The following is a 17,424-nucleotide window of genomic DNA, read 5'->3' as shown; positions in this document are numbered from 1 at the left end:
CCTGGTTTCTCCCAAAGAGGGAGGAGATAGCCAGTTCTCATTAAGCTTTATGAAGCTACGTGCTAAATGGAAGCCAGGTTGCTTAGAGACCAGGTATCCTTATATCTCTTTGTTGCCCAGGATATTTGCTGGGCCGGAGCTCAAGAGTTGAAAGTCCATAGCTTGGGGGTGACTTTTCCTTCCTGCGCAAATTGATTGAGAAGTGGTTAAACAGGTTCCAAAATATGTAGGCTGTACACGACCATGGTCTTTTTTGGACATGTTGTTTTTCTGATGGACTAGCACAAACACAGCGAGGGAGTGTATAGATTAATGGTTTAAGAAGTTTGGGCTAGAGGTAATTGTATAGTTTAGAATTCAGGCATCTTTTCTTCTGATGACTGCTAAGTTTAATGAAATAAAAAGATAACTTTACAAATCTAAGCTAGCCATGCACTCCATGTTTTACCTCAAATTTTTCTCTTTCTGTTTTCAAAAGTCCTGTTATGTACTATTCAAACATGGTAGAAAACTACGGCATTGAATATAAATGTATTTTATAAGTAGTGTCAAAGAAGAGTACATTAATTAAGCTTGGCACATTCCTGTAGTTTCTAATTTATCTATGTAAATACAATTAGATGATTACCACTAGTCAGTTCAATAAGATGATATTTTTCTGCAAACAGATATGTAACTGAACAATAATTATTGAGTGTAAAACCACTCAAGAAGTATTATGCCACATAGTTTCTGTTGTACTTGGAAAGTTCATAATTTACGGTTGTGTAATTTCCTATTTCTAAAATTTTCTGTATTCTACTACATGAAGGCAACTCACCTTTGACATGAAAAAATGTTTGTCTTCTTATGTAACAGAAATTAAAGTTCCTTTTAAAACCTTTCAAGCCCTTCTTGGAATGTTCTCAGTCACTGAATTGGCCCTATAAACACAGATACCCTTACTATTCCTCTTTATTTTAAATTCATGTATAAATCTATCAATCAAATCTGGTGTCCACAAGATTCATCTGCATTACATACTTGCCTGTATACGTATTTCTAGGTACTTCCATCTGGAGAGCTCTTATACCTGATATTTAAAAAAAAATCCACCTGAATAAATGAACACAAACAAAAATAAAATATCTTATCAAACTTTCATGGCCAAGAAGTTTAATAATTTAAACTCAAAACAAAAAGACTGCACACAAAGAGAATAGGTAGAAAAGAAACACTTCTACAGATTGAATAACAATGACCAGGGCTTAGGATGGTTTACTGTCTCAGGCTCTTCGTCACCCACCATTATTTTTTAAACACTTTAGAGCACCTGAATGCATCTCTCTTAAAAGGACACAGAAACACTGAAATATTAGAAAAGACTTAAGAGAACAGAGAAGGGATTGTAATATTTGAGGATTCTTTGAGGAATATGGACATACTTGGTCAGTATAGCAGAATAAGAGGATAGATCTCTCTTCCTGCTTGTCTTTTTCTCTCCTTTTCTTAATCTTCCTCCTTAAGTTTTCCAACTATATCTGTGTCCCTTTCTCTGCATCTCTCAATATTTAAGACTGAGAGGTACCTCAGAAGCATAAGAGAAAGAGAGTTGTAGGTGGACGTGTTAAACACTGAATTTAGGCATGTGAAGGATTGGTTTGGTTCATTTATTTATCTCTTTCTTTGCCTAGACCCTGAAGGACTTCATAATTAATGAGAAGAAATCTGAAAGACCACTGTCTCCATATAAATAAATTTAGCTGTAGCCAAAAGTAGACATAAATGAAATTGGTTGTATTGAATGGTGGTGATGATGATGGCAATACGTATGATGCTGTCATATATAACATAAAAATAATGGTGAACATGTATTGGACATTGTCAAGTGCATCATAGGCATTATCACGTTTAATTCTAACAATAGCCTGATGAACTAGCTACTTTCATTACACACACACTACAGGTAAGGAGATTGTGATAAGAATATTTCTCCCATATCTTACAGATAATAAACTCAAATATAAGGAATTATCTCTAAATAAGATCTAGATGAGCATTGTGGGGATTGAGTGTACAGGTGTGTTGCTAACCTGAAAGGTTGCGGATCATCTGTTGCGGAGTTAGCCACTGTATCATCTGGATAAATCTTTAGTCAATTTTGCAGCAAATGGTGAAAACCACTGCGATCACAAGAATGTAGCAGGGTCCAAGCAACTGGTGAATTGTGTCAGAATTCATGGATTTTGATTTCATAGTTTATGATCAATCAAAGCAAAAATGTCACAGTTTCTGGCTTCACAATTTTGGAAGCTTTCTTCCAATGCTGATGTAATTATTTCAGCATGCCTACCGTAGACACACACACGCATGCACATACACTCATTCCAAAACCTGCTTCTTACTCATGGTACAAAAGCACAGTTTAAAAACCAGTAGACACTGGAAGAATCCATCATCATGGCAGATCTGATGTACAAAGCTTTTGTCTGTCTTCAGAATTCCCTCTTTTAAAGTCTTTCTGGTTGTGGTCACGGTGAAGAGGTGCTGCTTAACATTTTGCTGCTTCCTCTTATTCATTTGAAATAAAGAGGTCCAAGGAACCATGCCATGCTAAAATTGTAGGGAATCTAACCTGTATTTTAAATTGACCCAATACATACCACTCTCAGTCTCTTGTCAAGATGGGCTAACTCATGGCAACATTTCATGAATGAAATAGTGACTTCAATGAGTGCTAGGAAATGTCAAGTTTTCTAAGGATGTTGTACCTTCTTGACATATAGGAAATATTTGCTTCAGAGATCTGTGCTTGAATTCTATTTATTTCCCTATGTTCCAGTATATTTATGATGGTGATTCTGTGTCTATATATTAAATAATACATTTCCTGTTTCTGTTACTGGAGAAAAAGTTTCCCAAGGTGTGACTCATTGCTTGAATGCCTAGAACAGAATTCCATCTAAATAAGCTCTCAGAACTTACAGAAATGGGACAAAATAATGCAATTATCAAAACTTAGTTAAGGAGTGGAGCATCTGAAACACAGCTAACTGCCAACTTGAATTTTTGAAAATCTCATCACTCTTCCTAAAATATTTTTAATTTACTTCTATTGTATAGGACATAGTTGTGGAATATTTGCTTTATATGGACTCATTTTTGGTAATCCCAGCAACTAACTGCTTAAAAGAAATAACACAAACCCCCTTTTTATTGTAATATTGATTGTGTATTTGATTATTTTATGGGTGTTGCATGTTCGTATTCCCATAAGTTGATTTGTGTTAATTCCTGAATATATTTTTCTGACGTGATGCATGAGAATTAAAATCATCTCTGTATCCTGGATTTCAAGTAACTTGATCACGATGCAGTCCTGATAGCATGTGACGAGACCTCTTCTCCAGTAGCCCCAGGCCATTTTCCTTGCACTTCAATTAAAAGAATTTCCATTATGACTAACTTTGTATGTTATGAAGATCTTTCATCATATGGTGCATTGCAGCATTATTTGAAAACAGAAATGCCCATAGGAAAGTTATTTATTTTCTTCCTATTGTGACACTTCCTTCTGCTGGTGTGTACACCACCCCGACACCACACAGTTTATCCCCTGATTCTTTGTGGTGCCTGCAATTCCCCATTTCTATAACATTACCCTTTAAAGCTCAGATGCGGAAGGGAGCAAGCCCTCTGAGGCCTACTTCAGAGTATGAAATGTGAATGACAAATACAGTGAGTGTTTAAATTGAAACAAAAATTATTACAGTAAAAGAAATCTCCATTATTCCCTCCAAATGAGTCTCCATGACTGTGAGCACACTAATCGCATTATACATGCCATTTTCTGAAGCAGTTCTGGAAGTCCTCTTTGATGAGTATCTTTAGTTGAATGGCTGTGATTGATTCAATGTCCTGAACATCTCTCATGGTGATTCTGACTTTGGAAAAGAGCCAAGAAAGTTACAGGGTGAGAGATTCAGTAAATCAGGAGGATGAGGACAAACCATAATATTTTTTAAGAACTTGTCTTTCCCTTGGATGTCTCTTGGAAGCAACATTTGCCCTATTTTTTTAATTGTAAGTTCTGAAGACACTCATGAAAGTGCTTCAGAATTGCTCTGGAGTGGCATGAAAGATGGGCTAAGCATATTTGAAGCAAGGAGGAGTATTTTGATGGGGAATTAATGGAAATCTGTCTTTTGCTATAATAATTTTTAACAGTTAAAGCATTCACTGTATATTTCAATCATACCTTTTATGTCTGAGGGGAAATCTTAAACTTTGGGCTGGTTACTTCGTGCTCTCTGTTAGCACATCCACTTTTGTACTTTGGTACTTAAAATACATCTTTATTTCAAGAATTTTGTAGAGATAACAGGTTCCCAAACTTTTCTATTGACCTACCAGTTAATTATGCTGAGTATTTTATAACGTACCAGTGTGTTACCAAGATGAAGCTGAATTTTTTAGATTTATTAAAATCCTTAAACTAATGGAAAATTATGGATGAATTTTCAACATATGTAAATGGTAGACTTTTTGTTTTAATTTAAACTGAGATTCAGTTTTCAGTTTTGTAGGGAATATCAAAATGTGACGTGATGATTCGGATTAAAATATTCTCTTGATTAAAGATGCATGTCATTTTGACAGCAGGACGATATCACTGTAGCTATAGTGTGCATAAGAACCCGAGAGAAATTTTTTGAAAATTGCAAAAGCAAATCTATTGTCATATTCACCCACGATAAACATCCATTTTCAGAAATTGGTAGAATTTTTTTGCCTCAGAAAGATAGTAGCATAACTAGGTCAGGTTCATATTTTTGCTTTATCAGCTTTCTAAAATTTCTTTGTTACCATTTCTTTTGAACCTGAACAGCTTCTTTTACACTCACAGCAATGAAGTGTTCTTTGACCTCCGATGATTCTCATGGCAGAATATTTTTAGGAAAGTTGCTTATGTCCAAATGTAAAGAGACCCATTCATCTCAAGATATCTAAGAAGGAAATTGAGCATAGTGATAATGTTTTCCTCAAGTTCAGGAAGGGATGAAACAGATTTCTTTATGAAAACAACTTTGCACTTCATCAGAAAATAGATGAAATCTACACAGTACTTTAATCATAAGTCATTTAAAATGACATTGGTCTTAACATCCATGTAATTCACGTGAAACATTTTTATATTTGTTCTACCTCTTCAGTTTAGTTCACCTTCCAGCAATTGGTAGCATTCTTCTAGTATGTGAATCTGTTGAATAGCATGTGTTTGATTACTTTCTCAATATTTTTGGACAGTTTGTCCTTACTTCAGAACAGCATAGTTTTTTTTTTTAAATAAAATATTATCTTCACACTAGATTCACCCTTGAATTGCTTCATGTATTGTTTTTTCTTCATGAATCATATTTTAAAGATGATGGCATGATATATTAAAATGCTATCCATTTGCAAAGAACTCCAATATACTACACCAAATATAATTTCACTTGCAACACAGCTTTATATAATGGTTTGGTGTAAAGACCTACTCACCTGTCCAAAAAAGTCCCCAGATAATAAGTGTACACATGAAGAGTAAATTCTATTTTGTTTTTTTACTTTCTCTCCCTCATTTTCCTTCTCCCCATCCCTGAATCGCTCACTCAGAACTGGAAATTTCCCTCAATCTTGAATGTCTCTTTTTATTATGTTCTCAAGTAGATACAATGGTACAGTTTAAGAAAACATAGTTTTGCCTTTTCATCTGAGTTTGCCCATTTTCAGATGGATTTCCTTTGCTAAATTAATCAAGAGGGTCACAACTACCGCTGTGGTGTTCCTTGATGTCAGGTTACAGCGTTCAACTCAGTGGAAATCTTGTTAGGTTTCAACAGAAGACTAAAAGCTAAAATCTCAGCACAGCTTCGAGAACACTGATTATAATTAATATATTTTTCAAAAAGAATATCTTGTTTTCTGGACAACTGTTTCTCTTAAGCGCTGTCCTTATATTCTAGGTTCAGCCCATTGGAGCACATTCTTATTTACTTATAAGGATTTCCTCCAATGGCCAGTGCTGAGTATGCTTCATGCCTCCTTGGGATGCTACTCAAAAAATCCTGATCAAATCTATGAGAAAGATTGTCATGCCCCCTGAGACATTCTATCCTTACAATTTTAAGCATGGACAGATTAGTGCTCTGGAAAACAAGGTCTTCAATAGAAATTGCTTGCTTTTATACATAGAATTTCACTGGAAACCATTCACAATCTTTCATTTACTTATTTTTGATGGTTACTTTTCAGCCCCAGTAGTGTCAGTAAGTAGGCAACAAATGCCCTATAAAGTATAAAATATTTACTGTCTGTCCTTTTAAAGGAACACTTCCCCACACCAGGAATAGATTCCATTGATTTAACTAAAAATTACACGACTTTTTCAGTAAATGTTAGCAAGAATTTAATAAGACAAATATTTTTCTAAGACAGCTAAATGTCTAGTTGAGATTCAGAAAACATAGAAGATGTTAATTTAGATTACAGATTCGTTAAAAGAATCCTTACATATGTCAGTGTTTCTCCTTAATAAGAATTCTGGGAAATTTTTCAGTTCATGTCACAAAGTTGCATTGTGACATGGCACAGACTTTATTAAAAACTTGACTGCCTTCTGGGACACACAGAAGAATAAAAATAAGACTTCTTTTCCATCTTGACAAAGAGAAGAGAATAAACCCACTTTTGATGAGACATCAAGTACAAAATTCACATTTTGTTCCATGATACAAAGATTAAGCTGAGGTTAACCATTATCATGACTAACATTATTACTATTTCAAATGCTCCTGTCATTGAATCTGAGAGATATATGAGGTAGGGTATGCATGGATTGTGATTTTGTGAACGACCAAATTATCTGTTCAATTCAATGCGAAGTGAATTGTGCAATTATTTCCAGTGTTATTGATGGTTCGATTCTTCACATTACAATATGAATGCTTATTATTCTAGAGGACTACACAATAATTCAGTACATCATATGTCTCATAAACAATATCTGTGCATTAATAAGGCAATAAAAAAGCAAAGTGGTGGGTCTTTGTTAAGAAAACATGAATGAAAAGGCCGGGCGTGGTGGCTCAGGCCTGTAATCCCAGCACTCAGGAGGCTGAGGCAGGAGGATTGTTGTGAGTTCAAGACCAGCCTGGGCTACAAAGTGAGCTCAAGGCCAGTCTGAACTGCATAGCGAGACACTGTCTCAAAAAGACAAAAAAAAGGAAGAAAAATATGAACAGCTATTCAGGCAAGTTCACGGGCTACTCCTTTCACTTGCAAACTAAAACAACCTGCAGGAAAGTGAACTATCCAGTTAAATCTATCCTTGCCAGAGCAAACATGAAGACATGATGTAGTACTTGGGGAAAAACCATTAATCAATATTGTCATAACATATCCCCTGACTCCATTGCTTCATTTCAAAAGGTTACATAAAGAATAAATACCACTAGCTATGCGGATTTCAAGACTTTTCTAGAATAAAGCTATGATAACATCTAACTTCAAATAAATAGAAAGAGCATTTTGAACTGTTTAGGTATAATGTTCAAAATCAGGAAAGTATCCTCAAAGCTCCCAAAGGTATTTTCAGTCGCATAAACTAAAATAAATTCAGCCAAACAAACTAGCATTCATGAAAGCTGGAACTAAATCAGTAAAAACTATACCAACAGAAATATCACTTTGTAGCTTTAAGACATTAGATTCTAAAAGTTACTGAGACTGTATATATTTGTTTGAATCCCTGTCATCAGTAGATGTTGTTATTATCAACAGACTTTCTGAGTTAGAGACTTGGGACCAGACAATACTATTACCCAGCACATAGATGCATCTTCAGAGGATGAGCTGTCCTGCCTCATACGTTATTTGAAAGAAAAAGACAAACATTTTACTTACTGTAGCCCCTTTGAAGCCTTTAGTTTGGTCTAACAGCCCTCTGCATGCACCAACAACCTATCATCTCAGATCAAAGGTACAAACAAACAAGCAAAAGGCAATTTCCTACCATGTGTGGGGTATAGGGCAAGAGTGAAACCCTAATATTTAAATATTTCCAAATATTTAAATGATGAGTGAAACTAAAAGTGATTAAATAAATTATTTTCTACTACCTATCTTGACAAATACTGCTTCCTTAGGATATGGGAAGTCAAATTTAAATTTAGAATTTTCAGACTCCTTAGTGCCCATTCTAGGGTCTGGCAATGAGCTGCCTTCGTTTTCTTTTCCTATTTCTGGTTCTGAGGCAAAATGCAAAGGGACTTGCAGGCGTGCATGTAGATATCCATGTAAGAGGCACAAATCCTTCCATGTGACTCAATCCTTTACCAAATAAGTACCTTTGTCTACATCATGGACCTTGAAGTATACATATAGTTGGTAGCCTCAGGAGGAATGGCCTTGAAGCAAGCTGAAGCTCTTTGGCCAGGAAATTCCAGGATTTTAGATATCTGAAATATAGTCTAGAGGGCAAGTGTAGTTTCTTGTAGATCATGTGCCTCTGTGCCTTCTTGCTCCCTCCTTGTGGTATGGAAAGACGTACACCCAAGCAACAGAAGTGGTCCTCGTCAGTATCAACTTTGCACAAGGTCTGCCTCTTCTTCCCCAAATCTAAGAGTAGCACCACTCTTGTGGTCCTGCAGTAGAAAGGGCTCCTTTTACAGTATTCCATCACTCATTTGCCATTGCATTTATGTATTATTTAGAACATACTTAACTTTCACCTGGAGGGACAAAGCAATCATTGTGACGATGCTATTAAACAGCAATTCATAACTTAGGCCAGCTATAGGATCAAATCAAATGGTTGCCATCTTTTGTAATTTTTATGTTGGGAAGGGCTTATGGAGTTCATCGTGGATTACTGCATGGAGGCTATGCAGATTAGAGTCAACTGCATTGTATTTTGGAAGATGTTCTATACTTATATTATGTCAAATCTCTGTGTGAATTTAGCCTTGTGCAGACTCTGTTTATACTTTAGTCCATATATCAGATTGTTTCCTTCAAAATAAACTTTTCCTATAGATGTATTTCTTCAGAGAGAAGTTTTCTGGCACTTATTCTTGGCTGTCTCCACTTTCTATGATCCTATCAACATTTCCTGAGGAAATCTCCTTCAGCTGTTCTTAGTCTAATAAAGTCATACCGGTGGTATAGAAATGATGTTCCTTTGAGAAAAACAAGTGTCAACTTAAAGACAATCTTCAAGATTCACAATTGTATATTGACCTTAATATACTGGGGCCAATTGTTTTTTCCTTCTGAATAGGAGTCTCAAAAGGACATAATCATTTGTATAAAGCATGATTTGTTTACAATCCTGAATCACAGAGGGAATGAGGACTAGGAGATAAGGAATTACTTCGGCATTTCACTTCCACAAATAAAGTTTAAATCAAACATAAGTTTCCAGGATTTTTATGGAAACGAGACTGCCCCTTGATTTAGATATTGCTCTTTTGCCATGAGATCCTTACCTTCACTCTGAAATAACTCTAATGATACCACAAATCCATTTACGATGTATGGATGACAAAGTAAGTAACCTCCATTTCAGCAAGATAGATTTTGCCTGCATTCACTTGTAAAATATTGTGATGATAGTACGTTATGTTAATATCATTAAAAAGATGAGGATTATTTCCAAACATTAAACCCATTTATTTTTGGTAACCAACTTATTTTTATAGCTGGTATTTAACGATCAAGACAGACTGCTAAGTACATCTGCTTACTCAGATTCATTGAAAATAAAGATTCTCCACATAGAGCAAACAGTTTTTCCTTTCGCGCCAGTTTATACCAAATACAGTTTGTTGGACTGAGTGGACTGACACATATTTAACTTGCAACATACTCAGATAAAATTGTAAATGGTTTCCTGCTGGTAAATGAGTCATTATGAAATGAAGTCTCAAATTTTTCCATTCTACGGGACTGGACTGTTCCTCATACTTATTTTTTAAAGCCATATTCTCTCTCAGGAATCTTGACATTAAGAATCATAACAATTGAAATTTATGAAGTGTGCATTAGTTTGTCATAAGTGTTTTATACATCTTATTCAATCCTTCAGTAAAATGCTGAACTATATTGTCACCATCTTCAGATTTAATTAATAGCACAGAAACAGAAGCTCAGGAAGTTTTGACAACTTAACAAAAATAATACTGCTCAAAATATGTGTGGGGCTGAGAGTTGAACTTAAACCTGGATGAGTCTAAAAATCATGCTTTAACAACTAGATAAGGAACTTCCTTATGCATCAGCAAGCAGAAACACTGAAATGACACCCAGGATTTGGAGGCAGATTTATTTACATTAATGGGCACCGATTGGGATCATTCCCAGAGTATCAGGCCTTGATTTCTGATGGTCTAGGTCTTATATGAGATAAGCAAGTAGAAAGTACAGAGGCAGAATGGCTTGTAAATTGGGGATTGGTTTATACAATGTTCATCATAACAACCAGCCGTTTCTAAGAGACAGGAGCAACCACAACTGCAACAGGAACTGCTACCTGGGCAACTAAGAAACTGAAGCATATTGACTAGGGGAGGCATTTTCTGCTACATTTTGCCCCTCTTTTAGTTTCCCTGCCAAATCTTTGCTGGTTGCATGTGATCTGAGACAAGCTCAACTACAATTTAGGGTCTGTATATTTTGTAACATTACTCTGGCAAGGTCATGAGGGTGTTAATCTGATCTGGGAAAATGTCCAGTGTGCCTTGGATGCTCAGCAAGTCTTGGTTAAGTGCTTGATTGATTGTCTTATTCTCTTGGGAAGAGTTTAAGGCAAAAACCACAACTAGCAGGGGGTGGGGAAGCAAGGACTGGGGTAAGCAGCCTGAAAAGTTACAAAAGTCAAGGGGAATAGGTATGGAGCAATCCTGTGAGCAATGTTCTCAGGCTTCATGCTGGACTGATCAGCATCCACTGTGACCAGAGCAGGGCTTTGAGTGCATTGTCTCTTCAGAGTGAGCCTCAGAGAAACTGTCTAGGTACATTCTCTAGCAGGTCTAAAGCTGAAATTCCGAGACTTGTAGTTAATTCTTACCTGGATTATATGTGTGTGCAGGAATGTCTACAGATATAGCTGGTCTTTCAACTGGTTAAAATATGTTTCCTAAGGTTGTTTTATTTTTGTGTAATCTATTTATATTTCTTTAGGTGGGGAGAGTGCACTGTAAGGTGTGAGGTCAGGGCCAGTGACATAGACATTGATGTCTGAGCTGCCTTCAGGGGTACAGGTGATAGCACTGCAGCTTGAGCTTGCAGAAAAATGGTAGGGGCAGATATGGCTCTGATATTCTGGGTATACTGGGTAAAGTTTTTCTGGTTCAGTCAATTAGATCCCCAGAGAGGGCTTGGGCCTCTGGACCAGATTATTTTGTATTGTTGATGGCAGGTTTTCAAGCAGTAGCAGGGAGCAGTTTGTTGTGCAGATCATCCCTGCAGGAGAGTTTTGGCCAAAATAGTTTTATCCAAGGTGATCACAGTATATTTAACCTGTCAAACTTCATTCCTAATGGGGCTACTTCCACCCATATACAGGGTATATTCAGCATCTGTCAAGGGGTCCATTTTTAGAACAGTTCATCCCAGTACAGCCTGTGGCACCTGGGCAGTTAGGTCTTGGTCTAAGGTGAGTTTGTCAGCTTTCTTTTTTTTTTATTTCAAAAATAAAAGGAGGAAAATATTAACAGACAGACAACATTTTACAAAATAGCAAAGGAACAGTGCAGACAGTATGGAGTTACAAACAAAGTGGTAGGGAATTAACAATGCTTGTTGTATTACATATTGATATCTTCAAAGTGGTTGTCAGCTTTCTTGGTCAGAAGGACAGCAGCTGTTAGAGTACAGAAGCAAAGGGGGGAGGCAACCCTTAGCAACCCAATCCAAGTGTTTGCACTGGTAGGCCACTTGGCGCTCCCAGGGGTTGAATGTCTTAGTAAGCATCATTGTTTTTGCGAACTCAAGGTTCTAGATTTTGTAGAAGCCAGCAGCTCCAAGAAATTGGCAGAGTTTTTTTCTTATAACCAATTTCGGCCAGATACTATAGCAGAGCTTTTGGGCCTTTCTAGCAGACAGTTTGGGTGTCATTAATGGGAAATGCAGTGAAGAAGAAACAAGGTTTTGAACTCTTGGTAGGTTATGTCCAGGTCCGTTAACCTTTGAGTCTAGAACTAGGGTCTTTGTGAAGAGGGGCTGATAGGAGACAACCAAAGGCAGAAGAAGGCATTTTTAGGTCCAGACGGTTGTACCAGCAGTCTGTAGGTGGCAGAAGACTGAGGCAATGAAGGACAGTTGCAGCAGTATTGGAAGCTCAGAGGGCTTGAAATAGCTTTACAGGCAGGAGAGGTATATTTCAGCAGTTTGACAGTCTATTAACATTTTGCCATTTTGAAACCCCTGGGTGTGTGGTTGAATTTCTGTTCAAGTCTCTCATGGCATGGGATACCATTTGATGTAAGTGGAGGTTGCCCCAGGATGGAGTTTTACTATCAGAGGTAGGTGGTTGATGGCCCAGTCTCTGGGCCCAGAAAGCAGTGACAGATTTGTGGAGCTGGAAAGGACAGAGAAACAGACTATCTAAGCATGGGCAAATCTGTAGTCAGAGCCCCCGTGAAAATAGTGAGATGGTTCCCAAATCCTTGTGACAATTGAGTAACTGTCCAAAAAGAGTGTATGGGTTGGAAACCACAGAATATAGGTGATGGCTGCATTTTTGACAGCATGGAGATCCTGCCCAAAGTAATTAACAGTCTACCATGATGATATGTGGCTGGGTGCTTGTTTGTGCTTCCTATGACATCTGAAAGCAGTGAGGGGTGGTCACATTGAGGCGGCATCATTGATGTCCACGCTGAGAAGTGAGTCTTTAGTCTATACCTCTGGGTGTAGTGTTTTCACAACTTCAGGATTGCAGTTATCTGTCTCAAAGTGATGCAAGTGTCATCTTTCTCTTGGGGAATAGTCAAAGTTGGAAATGCAGGGTTAAATGAGACAGAGGCTGACTGGCTTGATGCTAAGGAATGTCCTACCAGCCTGTAAGTTTGTGCCTGGCAGAAGGGGTGAGAGGCAAGGATTCCAGCTGCTCTAATGATGGCAATATTTTTACAGAGGGACCTTTTGAAGGCAGAGATTTCTGTTTCATCATCTACCAGGAATGTCACAGGTGTGCTCCCAACTTTTGCAATGGCTATAGGCTATCAGGGGCCCACTTGATAGAGCTCAGTCAGTCCTCCTCAGCCTGACATGGCACAACTCATTTGTCAGTTAGCTAAAGAGGGTGTGAGGCCTCCATTATGCCATATGTCTATCAACACAGAACCACAGATGAGGACCCTATCAGCCACCACAATCAATGCTTCCCAGCCTTGGTGCACAGATGGATCAGCCTATTGCTTACACTGTCCATCCCATTCACTCACACAATAATTCAGCAGGCACTGAAAGGTTAAATATTACAACTACCCTTCCTTGAGAATGGCCTTAACTAACAAGAGTTGATCAAGTTCTTCTTCTGCCGTGAGTAGGATTGACAGATTGACTAACTGGGGTGCCCCTGGGAATCTTACCAAAATACGGCAGGGAGACAGACAAACAGATTGTGTCCTCCTAACTTTGTGGTCTGATGTGAGCTGCTTGAGCAGGAACCCAGGAATCCTCCTCTAGACCTCTCAGAGGACTCAAGAAATCTTGAGGCTGCACTTTCCTATCGAGACCTGGAGTGGTCCTTACTCCACCCACAAGGGCCAGGACTAGTTACCAAAGAGGCCAGCATGGTCTGTCTTCCTGGGCAATGCACCAGATGCAACACCAAGCAGAAACATTCAAATGCCAACCAGGATTTGGAGGCAGATTTATTCATGTCGATAGGCACTAATTGGAATCATTCCCAGAATATCAGGCCCTGATTTCTGGTGGTCTAGGGCTTATGTGAGATAAGGAAGCAGGAACTTTAGAGGCATAATGGCTTGTCAAATGGGGATTGATTTATACAATGTGCATCATAATGACCAGCTATATCATACTGACCAGTTATGAATCATAGTGACCAGCTGTTCCTAAGAGACAGGAGCAAACAGAACTGGAACAGGAACTATTACCTGGGAAAATAACAAGCTGAAGTATACCCGTTGGTGGGGGCTTTTTCTGCTACACCTATAGAGAATATTAGCATATTTTCTGTCACTTTACTACCCAAGCATAGGTATTCTCTAAGGAAAGAAATTTACTTATATCAAAATTTTAGACATTCAGTGACATGACACCTGCCTTACTATGTCCCTGGGTAGGACCCTCTGGCCATATCACAGTATGGTGGTTGGCATTAAGGCAAAAGCACTTTGGGAAGAGAGAAGTCACATGGCAAGACAGAAAGCCATAGAAAGGAAGGTACTAGTCCTGTTCATTTTAAAACAATTCACTCTCACAAAAGGTGATTGGAGTAGCAGGAGGACTTCTTACCTTCTTCACAGGCCAGAACCCCCAATAACCTCCCATTAGGATTCACCTCTTCAAAGTCTCAACACTTCAGCTCTTAAGCCATCAATACATGAACCCTTGAGAAATATGCTCATACAATGTCCAACATAGCATAGACCCAAATCTTGTCTTCAGAACACATGGTCTCTCTTCTGGGACCACGTAGCAGTATTTCTGCTGAGTACCCAAGTAGCAAATGCGGTGATATCCGATAGCACCAAAACCCTGTGTTCTTTTCTAGACATTGCCTAGAATTGAGTGTTGAAGCCACTGTGATTTATGCAACACAGTATAATCTCTTTGTTCTCTTCTGTGGTTTACCAGAGAGTGGCATAAATCTGTGAATATTCCTCTAAAACAGCATTGCTTATTATAGTGTGCTATGCAAACACTTAATGTGCAATGTTACAGCACTTATCTGTCTTTTCTAACAATTTCTAACCTCATGTGCCTGGTCAACTTCTCAATAACTAAAATAATTAATACAACATGTAAAGTTAAGACTGGACATATTTGTAAACATGATACACAGTATCAACTATTAGTTGGGTCTCCTTTAGTTTGCTACTGAAGAGTTTCACGGAACTATTTATGCATGAATTTGTTGGCCTTGACTATGATGAGAGTATTGTCATATCTAAGTTAAGCTAAAATGTGGTAAAAATGGTAAATAATCCAAGGACAACTGTTTCATGTGAGTATATCTACCTGGCTAAAACTGAGTCTGATATTTGTCTACTTCTTAGAATCACTGAGAATAAAGGCACATAACAATTTCAACAAGTAAATAGCAATTTTAACAAGTAAAAGGACATTGTATTATTTTAATTGTCTGATATAACCATACAAGCACATTATAAAGAATGTTTATGCATACATTATTGTCGATGAATAAATGTGTAAAATCCTGAATAACATAAGTTTATTATCCCACTCCAGCACACAAAACATTGCCACCTAAGAGGTTGGTAGAGGGGCTGGAGATTTAGCTCAGCGGCAAAGCACCTGCCTGGCAAGCCCAAGGTTGTGAGTTCGGTTCCTGTTACCGAAGAAAAACCAAAAAAAAAAAGAGGTTTATAGAGGTCTTATTTTTCTTCAAAGAAAACTTGATACTATTACACACTCAAATCCTATTTCTTTTCTTATAAAATTCTAAATTGAGTAAATTTTAGTCAGCCGTTCTACACTACTCAGAAATAATCTTCCATTGTATAATAGTAAGTCCAAGTTGGACAGTAGGTATTTATATCCCAAAGTAAGTAGTTAATCAGAGATTAATTTTTTAAATGGTCATTTTCTATTGAGGCTAATGATACTGTAATTATTTACAAAGATAAACACTTGCTTGTGGTATTCCTTGAGTAGTTCAGAGAAAAATTACCCGTACCTAGATAAATGTTGAAAAACAGGACAATTTCACTTGAATATTTTTAACCCATCTTCTGTACTGTTATATGCATCACATATACCGCATGAGGAGGTTTTGGAGACTGAACATTAGCAACCAGATAAAAAATTTCCATTTCTCTTATTCAAAAGAAGCTTCCACAATGTACCCTATTTAATACTAATCTTACGCATGTGACCAAATCATCTCTTACTTAGTTATGGAAACAGGGTTGTGGGTCATTGTGCTTGGTTAGGTGTTGCAGAATCCTTGGTCATATTTGAATGTAACTATACTCATGATATTCAACTCTTTATTCCATATGTCAGCATAGATGACTCTCTTCCAATTCTAGATTTTTTAAGCTCTTAAATAGTGATTACACAGTATGAACTCCGTTGGACCAGCACTTACAAAAGGAATGGAGAAACCGATGTAGCTGCAGACTCAGAAATGATCCCACCCACATCAAGGCCACCAGGCCTTGGCTAAAACAGAATTGATTCTGAAAGCGCCTTCCAGAAACCTCTGCCCTCAGCAACATGTTATTTATCAGAGACCACTGTAGTTGAAATGTCATGACATTTGATTTTTAAGGCAATTGCTTATTTCCTTACCAGAATTTGAAAGAGATAAAATAAAATTAACAGAATCCAAATAAAACAAATCTCAGTATATGTAAGAAACATTTTCTTTTCAACGAAGACTGCACTGTACTATCAGTAAATATCAGAGGCTCAAATGATGGAAATTATTGCTCTTATTATGTACTTCTATTACCATGAAGATTGTGACAAAGGTTAGTTTTGCATAGTAAAATGAAAGTCTTAATGTTTTGCAAAGAATATGGTTATTTCCTTCCTGGGAGTGGACATTTGTGGAGGCAGGTGAATGACAAAGTGGGGAATCCTGCCAGGATAAAGCCTGTCTGGCCAGTCCAGAAGAACTGAGTCTGAATAAGGTATTTTGCTGTAAATAAGAATGCCAGCTTCTGACTGGGTAACTTCCCGTTTGGCAAGTACAAAGTGTGTTGATTTATACAGTTGATATTGCAGACTATAGACAGGAAAACTGAAAACCACACTAGTTGCTGAGCCCAAGATCCTGTCTCACTCACAATATCAACACATATTTTCTGAGAATTTCACCATTCGTATTCTGGAATTGTAGGATTAGAAACTGTAGCTCTGTTGTGTGGTTTAGCACCTCAGCTCAGGGCTGAATAATGTCTTTAGAGTGACATCAAAGAATCAGAGGAAACACAAACCAAAGGTGGATACTGTCCATGCATGTGCCATAGTCTCTTAATTTAAGGTTTGATGCAATTACTTTGGTTAATTGGGTTCTCAAAGATATAACTACATGTATGAAAATAAGCTTATCACAGCAAGAACAAGGATAACTTCCAGAGAATCCTGTCTCATAGAACTGTACTCAGGATAGTAACTTTCAAATCAAAGTGGTTTGCAGATAGGCCTACTCTAAATGGTAAACACCAGATGATTGTTTAT

The 17,424-nt window shown here is 37.5% G+C and overlaps 1 long non-coding RNA gene across 1 annotated transcript; it reads right to left on the bottom strand.

Moving 5' to 3' along the window:
- Positions 1–1,353: 1,353 nt before the first annotated feature.
- LOC102021122 lies at positions 1,354–8,279 on the bottom strand. The gene is made up of 3 exons (XR_263686.2): positions 7,927–8,279; positions 4,884–4,985; positions 1,354–1,567 (listed from the first exon to the last, which is right to left on the bottom strand). It is a non-coding gene; the product is annotated as an uncharacterized LOC102021122 (long non-coding RNA).
- Positions 8,280–17,424: the final 9,145 nt, after the last annotated feature.

Source organism: Chinchilla lanigera, unplaced genomic scaffold (genome assembly GCF_000276665.1).
Source record: "Chinchilla lanigera isolate Chin_1 unplaced genomic scaffold, ChiLan1.0 scaffold00077, whole genome shotgun sequence".
Lineage (NCBI taxonomy): Eukaryota > Metazoa > Chordata > Mammalia > Rodentia > Chinchillidae > Chinchilla > Chinchilla lanigera.
Note: the sequence above shows the minus strand (reverse complement) of the source record. Positions and strands in the feature narration are given on the sequence as shown.